This window comes from Carassius gibelio, chromosome A10 (genome assembly GCF_023724105.1).
Source record: "Carassius gibelio isolate Cgi1373 ecotype wild population from Czech Republic chromosome A10, carGib1.2-hapl.c, whole genome shotgun sequence".
Classification (NCBI taxonomy): Eukaryota; Metazoa; Chordata; class Actinopteri; order Cypriniformes; family Cyprinidae; genus Carassius; species Carassius gibelio.
In genome coordinates, this window is record NC_068380.1 from 22,013,564 (window position 1) to 22,026,063 (window position 12,500).

A 12,500-nucleotide genomic window follows, 5' to 3' on the forward strand; every position below is an offset into this window, starting at 1 on the left:
GCATGTAGAAGCACCAGATCACAAGCCTAAAACAGATATTTCCTGAACACGCTCAGTTCTGATTGGCTGATCTGGATGTTGATCCAGGAGCATGTTGTACTCGGTGACATCAGCCTCATCAAGCCGATCATTATATTCATTCTCCTGAAACAAATATATACAAATATCACCAGAAAGCATAAAAATGTTTGCTTTTAGATCCAAACTTCTCATAATAACTCAATAAAGCTGTCTCTCAAGTGCTGTCCAGACTGACAAACATTAAAATACTCTCACTGTGTAAATTACTTTAGATTATTTCTGAGAAATGTGTGATAACATGAGTAAATCTTCCCACACTGCACATGGGATGCTCTCATTAATATGAAACACGGCGAGTTATTTGTTTTATACGATTAGAAAAGTATGACAATAAACACACAAATAACCTTTGTATTGCCCACAAGTGCATTATTAATGTTTTATGATTATATAGCAATTTAACATATTTATCATACAAGTTACACTTAGCATTCATTTTATTAGGCTATCAAATTTGTTCAGTGTTGATAAAAATGTTTTGTTGCTTCATATTTTTGTAGAAACGGTTATACATTTTATTTTTCAGGATTCATAGATGTATAGAAAGTTCAAAACATTAGAATTTAATTAAAATATTTAGTAACATTAAACTTGTCTTTACTGTCAATTTAGATTAATTTAAGTTTTAGTTTTTAACTTACACCCAAACGTTTGAATGGTTTCCACAAAATATGAAGCAGTTATTTTCAACACTGATAATAATCAGAAATGTTTCTTGAGCAGCAAATTATCATGTTTTCATGATTTCTGAAGATCATGTGACACTGAAGACGGGAGGAATTATGCTATTTTTATGCTGCTATTTTAAATTATTTCAATCTTCCTTATCCACTAATGCCTCCACTGAAAAAGGACATATCACAACAAAATTAACAATTCGTTTAACTCTTGCATGCTTTTTAAAACATTTTCCTCACTTATTTGTCCTGTTCCTCTCCCTCCTGCTTCATCTCTAATAGCTGATGACTTTGCAACGTTTTTCATTAATAAAATTAAACACATTAGTGCACAATTTTCCACACCACAATCAGTCAAGCTCATATCACCAGCAAACTTACACTCATTTACATCCTTCTCTTCACTCTCTGAGGCAGAAGTCTCCAAACTCATCCTTTCTAATCACACTACAACTTGTCTACTTGATCCTATTCCATCTCATCTCCTTCAAGCCATTTCTCCTGCAGTTGTACCTGCACTCACTCACATCATCAACACTTCCCTCCACACTGGTGTTTTTCCCTCATCATTTAGACAGGCACGTATAATTCCACTACTTAAGAAACCCACCCTCAACCTCAACCCATCTCTTTTAGAGAACTACAGACCAGTTTCCCTTCTTCCTTTCATTGCAAAAACACTTGAACGAGCTGTGTTCAAACAAGTCTCTACCTTTCTCACACACAACAATCTCCTTGACAGCAACCAATCTGGCTTCAGATTTCAGTTCCTCCAGAAAAACGCGATTATGCGATCGCTTGATTTAATGCATAATCAGCCAAAGGCCGCAAATTGCCGATTTCAGAAAGCAAAATATGCGGGGCTAGCATGATTTCACAATCCCTGTATTTTCGTTGCAAAAAACTCACATATATATTAGCAGAAAGGCTACTAGGATACTAACACTGTTGTACTTTCATTCAGAAGTTGATGCAGCTTTACAGTTGTAAGATTGCACTTTTTTGTTACAGAACAGTACCAAAAACTTACAGTTGTAATTATATTAGTAGTATGTAAAATAATTTACATTGCAGTCAGTAATTGCAACTTAAATATTCTGTGATTTAGTATGCTTGCTTATCATAGGAAGTAATAAGACATTACTCTTTTACATTAAGGTAGTAGCCTAGTAGCCTAAACCGCAGTTTTGGCAAGTTACGCAATTTCATCGCATAAAATTGCAAAAATATCCTGCATATTCCATCGCATTTTTTAAGAAAACGTGCCGCAAAATCAAGGATTTTTGCCCGCAACAATCACAAAAAAAATTCGCGTTTTTCTGGAGGGACTGAGATTTGCTTCTCTTCTGGAGAGAGCAGTTCTTACCCATCGAATTGACGCATTCGTCTGTAAAATACAGGTTTGTATACATTTTATTTTATCTATAAAATCATTACTGTGTTGAATATTGTTCAATTTTATGCAGAACAACATACAAGCGTGCGGTATGAATCACCTTTAATGAGTGTCATGATCTTTTCGCGTAAAGATACAGAATATAAATGTTCCCTCAAAGCTGTTTTGCTGTTTGTTTTTGGGCAGGTTATAAAGGCAATCGCAGTATATTTCAGCTATGAATGAAATGCAGGGGGGCGGCCTCAGGTGTGAGCAGTTCCCTGCTGAACATGACTCTAGCTCGGGCATGAGAACCAGTGCAGTGCAGTTACAGTGGAAACAGAACAACAGAGACTGGTTAATAACATGTTGTCACGATCGGTGATCAGGAAACCACGGAGAGAGAACCAATAAGTGTTTATTTAAGGGGTCATCCAAAAAGCATAAACAGTCCAGGCAGGGGTCAATAGGAAACATCCATCCAAAACATTAACAAAACAAGAAGACAAGGCAAGGGCACGAACTGACGGACATGAATAAACATTAGACAAGGACTCCGTGACACATACTAAGACAGACCGGGTTTAAATACACAAGGAGAGGCAAACACTAATGGGAAACTGACAGAGTGTGATGATTGGTAATTAGTGAACAGCTGGGTGCAATAATTAAGCAGGGACATGAGGAATGTGATTAATGAAGTGACAGTCACTGTGGGAAAAGAGGACATCTAGTGGACACCCAGGGAACACAACCCAGACACTGGGACAATACCCCCCCCCTCTATGGAGCGGCTCCCAGACGCTCCATGACAAGACACAACACAGAGACCAGGAGGGAGGCGGACAGGTGGAGGTTCATGGGGAGGGACGGAGGGCGGAACAGAAGACCACCACAACCGTGTGATCAGGGCGGAAGCCCCCCCAGGGTGGAGCAGAAAACCACCACAACCTTGTGATTGAGGCCAGAGTCCCCCAGGGCGGAGCAGAAGACCACCACACTCCTGTGGTCAAGGCGGAAGCCCTCCAGGGCGGAGCAGAATACCACCACACCCCTGTGGTCAAGGTGGAAACCCTCCAGGGTGGAACAGAAGAGCACCACAATCGTGTGGTCGAAACGGATGCCCCCCAGGGCGGAACAGAAGACCACCACCTCTTTGTGGTCGAGGCCGGAGTCCCCCAGGGCGGAGCAGAAGACCACCACAACCGTGTGGTCGGACCAACAGGAGGACAAACTCTGGCAATCCCATGGTGTACATACTGGACTCCAGAAGATCGGTGCTGACCCGACACTGCTCATGAAGATCAATGGTGACTTGTATTTGTTCATGAAGATCACCGGTGACTAGCCTTGTCTCTGGAAGGTCAACGGTGACTAGCCTTGTCTCTGGGGGGTCCACGAACACCTGGCTCGACTCTGGGGGGTCCACGAACACCTGGCTCGACTCTGGGGGGGTCCACGAACACCTGGCTCGACTCTGGGGGGGTCCACGAACACCTGGCTCGACTCTGGGGGGGTCCACGAACACCTGGCTCGACTCTGGGGGGGGTCAACGAACACCTGGCTCGACTCTGGGGGGGGGTCAACGAACACCTGGCTCGACTCTGGGGGGGTCAACGAACACCTGGCTCGACTCTGGGGGGGTCCACGAACACCTGGCTCGACTCTGGGGGGGGTCAACGAACACCTGGCTCGACTCTGGGGGGGTCAACGAACACCTGGCTCGACTCTGGGGGGGGTCAACGAACACCTGGCTCGACTCTGGGGGGGGGGGGTCAACGAACACCTGGCTCGACTCTGGGGGGGGTCAACGAACACCTGGCTCGGGTCAACGAACACCTGGCTCGACTCTGGGGGGGATCAACGAACACCTGGCTCGACTCTGGGGGGTCAACAGGAACCTGGCTCGACTCTGGGGGGTCAACAGGAACCTGGCTCGACTCTGGGGGTCAACAGGAACCTGGCTCGACTCTGGGGGGTCAACAGGAACCTGGCTCGACTCTGGGGGTCAACAGGAACCTGGCTCGACTCTGGGGGTCAACAGGAACCTGGCTCGACTCTGGGGGGGTCAACGAACACCTGGCTCGACTCTGGGGGGGGTCAACGAACACCTGGCTCGACTCTGGGGGGGGGGTCAACGAACACCTGGCTCGACTCTGGGGGGGTCAACGAACACCTGGCTCGACTCTGGGGGTCAACAGGAACCTGGCTCGACTCTGGGGGGTCAACAGGAACCTGGCTCGACTCTGGGGGTCAACAGGAACCTGGCTCGACTCTGGGGGTCAACAGGAACCTGGCTCGACTCTGGGGGGGTCAACGAACACCTGGCTCGACTCTGGGGGGGGGTCAACGAACACCTGGCTCGACTCTGGGGGGGGGGGTCAACGAACACCTGGCTCGACTCTGGGGGGGATCAACGAACACCTGGCTCGACTCTGGGGGGTCAACAGGAACCTGGCTCGACTCTGGGGGGTCAACAGGAACCTGGCTCGACTCTGGGGGTCAACAGGAACCTGGCTCGACTCTGGGGGGTCAACAGGAACCTGGCTCGACTCTGGGGGTCAACAGGAACCTGGCTCGACTCTGGGGGGGTCAACGAACACCTGGCTCGACTCTGGGGGGGGTCAACGAACACCTGGCTCGACTCTGGGGGGGGGGGTCAACGAACACCTGGCTCGACTCTGGGGGGGTCAACGAACACCTGGCTCGACTCTGGGGGTCAACAGGAACCTGGCTCGACTCTGGGGGGTCAACAGGAACCTGGCTCGACTCTGGGGGTCAACAGGAACCTGGCTCGACTCTGGGGGTCAACAGGAACCTGGCTCGACTCTGGGGGGGTCACCGAACACCTGGCTCGACTCTGGGGGGGGGTCAACGAACACCTGGCTCGACTCTGGGGGGGGGGTCAACGAACACCTGGCTCGACTCTGGGGGGGGGTCAACGAACACCTGGCTCGGGTCAACGAACACCTGGCTCGACTCTGGGGGGGGGTCAACGAACACCTGGCTCGACTCTGGGGGGTCAACAGGAACCTGGCTCGACTCTGGGGGGTCAACAGGAAACTGACTCGACTCTGGGGGGTCAACTGGAACCTGACTCGACTCTGGAGGGTCAACTGGAACCTGACTCGACTCCGGAGGGTCAGCTGTGACTGTCATCCTGTGCTGCGGCATTGGGCAAGCAGCCATCTTGTGCTGTGGCACTGGATTGACTGCCATCTTGGGCTGTGGCGCTGGATTGACGGCCATCTTGGGCTGTGGCGCTGGATTGACGGCCATCTTGGGCTGTGACTCCAGACGGGCGGCCATCTTGGACTGTGGCTCTGGACCGGTAGCCAACTTGGGCATTGGTGCTGGGTGAGTTGCCATCTTGCGCTGTGGCACTGGGCTGGCAGCCATCTTGTGCTGTGGTGCTGGATTGGCGGTCATCTTGGGCCATGACTCTGGACGAGCGGTCATCTTGGGCCTTGGTGCCAGGTTAGCGGCCATTTTGTGCTGTAGTGCTGGGCTGGCGGCCATCTTGTGTGGTGGCGCTGGATTGGCGGCCATCTTGTGCTGTGGTGCTAGGCTGGCGACCATCTTGTGTGGTGGCGCTGGATTGGCGGCCATCTTGTGCTGTGGTGCTAGGCTGGCGACCATCTTGGGCTGTGGCACTGGCTCAGCAGCTGTGACATGAACAGTCTTGGGAATCTCTAAGATCTTTGACAGTGTAGCGAAATAATCCAAGAATGAATCAGCGGCCATCTTGGGTGTTGGCACTGAGCTGGCGGCCATCTTGCACTGTGGCGCTGGACCGGTGATCACCTTGTGTTGTGGTGCTGTGTTGGTGTCCATCCTGCCTCGTGTTGCGCTGAACTAGCGGTCATCATGGGCATATACACAATACACAAGGAGAGGCAAACACTAATGGGAAACTGACAGAGTGTGATGATTGGTAATTAGTGAACAGCTGGGTGCAATAATTAAGCAGGGACATGAGGAATGTGATTAATGAAGTGACAGTCACTGTGGGAAAAGAGGACATCTAGTGGACACCCAGGGAACACAACCCAGACACTGTGACACACGTAAATCACTTCTGTTTAATGTTTAATTTTTTTTTAATTGTTTGTTAAACGAGTTTAAATATGGGCAATAGTCATGGCCTAATGGTTAGAGAGTCTGACTCCCAATCGAAAGGATGTGAGTTTGAGTCCCGGGCCGGCAGAAATTGTGGGTGGGGGGAGTGCATGTACAGTGCTCTCACCTTCAATACCACGACTGAGGAGCCCTTGAGCAAGGCACCGAACCCCCAACTGCTCCCCGGGCGCCGCAGCATAAATGATGAACACTGCTCCGGGTGTGTGCTCAAGTGTGTGTGTGTGTGTGTGTTCACTGCTCTGTGTGTGTGTACTCTGGATGGGTTAAATGCAGAGCACAAATTCTGAGTATGGGTCACCATACTTGGCTGAATGTCACTTCACTTTCACTTTCACTTTTTCACTTTCATATGTATATCCTATTAAAAACGAAATAAACAATGCTGTAAATGATAATTAAAGGAAAATAAAGGAAGTTAACATGAAAACCAGTGGTTGTGTGGATTATTTTAGAAAGGTTTAGAAGATTTAAATTAATCTGTAAACATTATTTAATGTATGAATTAAAAAAATAAGCTAGTAATACAGTAAAAATTAAATAAACTTTATCTGGGTTAAATCAACCCCTTATGCTGGGTTTAATAAACAACCTAATCTGCTGGGAAAAATTAACCCAAGATGGGTTCTGTCCTATATTTACCCAGCCCTTAGGTTAATAACAACCCAATTTGGGTTGTTTTTAACCCAGTGTTTTTTAAAGTGTAGCTATTCGCATCTCAGCTTGTCTAACAGACATTTCTTCCTGGATGATGGACCATCACCTTCAACTCAACCTTGCCAAGACAGAACTGCTTGTGATTCCAGCAAACCCATCGTTTCATCACAATTTCACCATCAAGTTAGGCACATCAACCATAACTCCTTCAAAAACAGCTAGAAGCCTTGGAGTTATGATGGATGATCAGCTGACTTTCTCAGACCACATTGCTAAAACTGTCCGATCCTGCAGATTTGCTTTATTCAACATCAAGAAGATCAAGCCCTTTCTTTGGGAACATGCTGCACAACTCCTTGTTCAAGCTCTTGTTCTGTGGCTGGACTATTGCAATGCTCTCTCTGCAGATCTTCTAGACAATTCTTAATAAGCAAGAAAGAATACACGTCACAGCTCTGTTTATCAGTTTACACTGGCTAACAGTAGCTGCTCGCGTAAAATTCAAGACATTGTTTGACTACAAAACTACCTCTGGCTCTGCACCCCTTTATCTAAATTCATTACTTCAAGTCAAGTCACCTTTATTTATAAAGCGCTTCAAACAAAATACATTGCGTCAAAGCAACTGAACAACATTCATTAGGAAAACAGTGTGTCAATAATGCAGAATGATAGTTAAAGGCAGTTCATCATTGAATTCAGTTATGTCATCTCTGTTCAGTTTAATAGTGTCTGTGCATTTATTTGCAATCAAGTCAATGATATCGCTGTAGATGAAGTGACCCCATTTCAGACTTATGTGTCTCTAGAAGCTTGTGTTCTGCAAGTGAACATCGCTGGATTGTTCATCCCAAAGAAGCACATAATCACTTTCACCAGGGCCATGCACAGACATTTCGAGGGGCAGTGGCCCAAACTAAAATAGGGGCACCAGTGGGGTGGGTGCTTATTAATACAAATTATCCAGTTGTTGCAAATATATAATTACCTGAGAAGACCCTGTTTCTTGGCAACTGTACACTTTTTCTGTCTTGTGACCATGTATTTTGGAACCACCCATCATTTCTGCCAGACTGTGAACAGGAGAAACACATGGGGGAATGGAGACCACCCATTTACTTTAAAAACTGTTTTTGGTTTGTCAGCGTACAATTTTAGTAATTAATGTTACATCAAAGCAAATTTATCCAGGTCTAAATATATTTATGATACATATAGGTGATTTAACAACATAAAAGCATGCAAAAAGCACGGCCAATGGTCAAACACGCCAAATGGTTCACCACATTAGTTCAAAGGTGGATTAAGAAATAAAATGCGGTTGTGGGTTATTTGGAGACAGGGGTGTCGGACTGGGGGTAAAACCAGTACTGATTACCAGGGCCCCAAAGGAAAAGAAGGCCCTTGAAAAGTCTTGAATATATATTTTCAAGGGGGGCATTAAGACGGTTCTGTTCTGATTTGTCTTTATCTTCTTGTTGGCAAAATTGAGCAAAACAGACAACATCGTGTCTAAAATAACACAATATGAACTTCTTAATGAACTGTTGAATAAGTATCACATTTGCACTTGTGTGATATTGCACTTATCCTACAGCTTGTGTGTTATTTCTTAACTATGTGATGTACATATGAGACACGATCTCAAACAGACATTTTGACCCATATTTTGAGTGCAGATGGTGCATCTTACCCACTGACTCGGACCTGGGGCAAACTGAGCCACGGGAACACTTTTAATAAGAAGCCAGATTTTTGGCTGTGTATGCCCTGACTTTCACAGAGTTTTACATGAACTGTTTCCTCCTGGAGAACTCAATCCCAGCAGTCCAAGAATCAGCTAAAACACATCTCTTCATCTTTATCTGACTCTCTAACTCTAGCACTCTCTATTCTCATTCTATTCTTATTACTTGTGTTCTTTAGAGAGAGAGAGAGAGAGAGAGAGAGAGAGAGAGAGAAGAGAGACAGAGAGAGAGAGAGAGAGAGAGAGAGAGAGAGAGAGAGAGAGAGAGAGAGAGAAAGAGAAAGAGAGAGAGAGAGAGAGAGAGAGAGAGATCCTCTGACACTATAGCATTCTCTGTTCATTTAAAATTATATCTTCTTGCTTTCTTTTTATTTATTATAAAAATGACTTACACACATTTTCTATTATTTTTGTAATTCTTTTGACAGGTTTTATTTTTATTAAAATATACCCTCTAACATTAGAGTGTCCTGTTGTTTTTCTATTCTATCTTCTTGCTTTCTTTTAATTCATTATAAAAAGCCTTGCTACATGTACTGTGTTCAGCTAACAGAGTTTAGTTAAATCATTGCTCTTTTGTTAGTTTTGGTTGTTTCTAATGTCCTCATTTCTAAATCACTTTCAGTAAAAACATCTGTTAAATGACTGAATGTAGTCATATTTCACAATATTACTATTTTACTGCATTTATGATCAAATGGATGCAGTGTTGCTGAGCAGGAGAGAAAATCAACCTTTTGAACAAACCTTTGTCCATTATTAACTTTTGTCTAGTCTTGTCTAGTATGGATCAGAATTTGTATTGTCATAGATATGATAAGTGTGTTTATTAACATTGCTGCATGAATGAATCCCAGGTGAAGGCAGTTATGAAACATGGATATCAATATACTTGTGATCTCTCGTGTTTCTCTGAAGGACTGAAGAGGGCCACTCTCATTTCCATGTGAACAGTCTGCAGTTCCTACACAAACTGATCTGGATGTGAATGTCCCACATGAGGACTGAATGATCCCGGGAGCACACAGACTGACCCGAAGCACTGGACAGGACCTGGATCGGTCGCTCAGCAGAAGAAGCGGCTCCATGAGTCCTCATCATTCTCCTGTTCCTCACTTATCTTCATATGAATGCAGATCTCATGAAGAAACAATCATTTTTAGATAAGAATGTACTTTATTAACCAATACTATATTTTTGTTTAGTGCAGCGTTTGGAAATGAAATTATCTGACTTCAGTTAGGTTGGATTGTAGTTTCTCAGGCCAAACGTGATGTATTTTAATGTGTGCACTGCACTAATATCAGCAGAGACGGCTGTGAAAATACATCTGCGTTGTTCATCCTTTGGATCTTTCATGAAATAAAATCACACAATTCTAGCCTAGCACTGAAGTAAACCAATTGAAAGTGGAGGGACAATCTCATTATGATTTGTGGGGTTTTTTGGCCTTGCTACATCCAAGTTTCCTCCTGTAATAACGTCTGAAGAGGAGATCAGGGAATCATCTTCACTTCTCCTCACTCATCCTCTCCAGGGCTCAGCTCTCACTGGATGATTACAGATCTGGATGTGATCCTCAGAGAGGGTTTGACCTCTCAACCGTCCATCAGGCCATACACACACACACACACACACACACCGGTTAAATCTCTCATAAACTATCTCTTTAGGGTACCTTTTACTTGATGTTTTGGTATTAGTTCTATATTATTTTATTTTAAGAGTGCATCTTTTCTTTTCTTGCTGATTTTATAATCTTTATGTGGTGTATTCTGTTGTTTTACTTATTGAAAATATTTCAGATGTAACATTAAAAGGCACTATAAAAATAAAGATTATTATTGTTGTTAATTTCTCACTACTTAGACTTCTACTGGAGAGAATACCTCACCTAGAAATGTTTTCAGCGTATAGTTTTATTTTAGTTCCCAAAATGTTCTGCTAAAAGTTAGGATAACATTCTCTAAAACATTCTAAAAATGTCTGTTGATAACTTTGTTACAGCATTATCCTCTAACATTGTAACAAAGCTTCCCATCACACTAGATGTGGACTGTCGTAATTCAGAAGTCAGATGTTGGGTGAAAGTGAAAACCCAACCTTTGATTGGTGCCGAACTGGTGTAAATACTCCAAAATATTTCATGTCTATTTTTGTCTGTTCTTTTAAAGATACATAGTTCATGAATGAATGCTTAGACACACAGAGACCTCAAGAATTAGTGTATGAATCTCAACAATGGTGACATGCTTCATGCCGCAGTGCATTCTGGGTGCCATGGATGAGTTGTGTATGATGTACCCAGAATACATTGCAGCATGAAGCATGTCACCATTGTTGAGATTCATACACTGAATCTTGATGTGTGTGTGACAAAGAAAGGGTTTTTCATATTTTTTTTTTTTATGTGTACTAATTACCCAGTAGTTCTGCAACATAGGACAGGTAAAACACATATGTGTCAATTACACAGACATCATGGCATCTGTCACGTCTGCTTCTTCTGTATCAGGAAAGTTTCAGATAACCTGGCATTTGAGAAATCAATTCTGTGAAAGATTTCCAGTTGTATTGAGCACATATTATACTAGAACCTATTCTGTCCAGCTCAGAACTGAGTCTATATAATGAGACAGATATTATGAACTTGTGAAGGTTTACTGACCGATAGCAAACATGACACTGGGTCAGGACCACTCACACACATCTATGAAGAAATGCTTTCTCTGTTCTGGGAGCTGTACTACACGATAAATGAGTAACAATCTGATCAATAGATTTAGAAAACAAATGCTTAGCAAGAAACAGAATGAAAAACAAAGAATAACTTAGCAAAAACATTCCTATTCCTTACACTGATATACGACCCGTCAGTGATAAGGGTGCAGTGCTCCGTCTCTGAACATCAGCCCTAATGTGATGATCCATGGGGTTAGAGACTCGACACACAGACCCACGGCGATCTGAAGTGTCCAGACAGACCTCAACATCTCCTTTAGTCTGTTCCAGCACAGGGAGGAAATGTGCAGCTAAAGGACAGGGTAGAGATCTAGTAATATTGACATCTATCTGCATCCCATTAGACTTCATTTAACAGCAGCATCTGATTTCAGCAGACCCACAGCAGCGCTTTAACAGAGGAACACTAGATTAGTCTCGTGCTTTATGATGGACCGTGCTGCTGTGACCGGTGCAGACAGCAGAGGGAACTCAGATTTGACAGTGAACGGTCTGGTGACGCTGCTGTTCATGCTTGCTCCCCGAGAGAGGGGTCGAGTGTAACAAAGACCCTCTGTGTGTCTGACATCAGCTCATGAAGCGCTCTAACTGTGCAGTCTGTAGAGAACAAATCTGGCTACTCTGTAGAAAAGTTTGAGCACATTTTTGCTGAAAAATCCAGTGAGTCACAGACACTGAAGAGCCCTCTATTAACCCTGACTTCTTCTGTTAAGCTTAGGGTTAGTTATCTTCTGTGCACTGTAGATATAGTGCTGATGTTCACACACACACACACACACACACACACACACACACACACACACACATTTGTTGAAAAGTAGTGTTGAATAAAACGCTTTCTAAATCATTGTTTGCTCATAACCCGTATTTTATAATGTTATATCTCAGTCCAGGGCATGGGGAGAACTGTAACATTTGCTCCTCGTGTTTGAGACTAAACAATGCCTTTTCTGTTTGTTCAGCAGAGATAACAGTGAGACTTGTAACTAGTTTGAGACACATTTTGAACACTCTGTCTCGGAAGAACCCCGAGATACAGACAGAAATGGAAACTGTTACAGTCCTCCGGTGCGCAGGAGCCGAT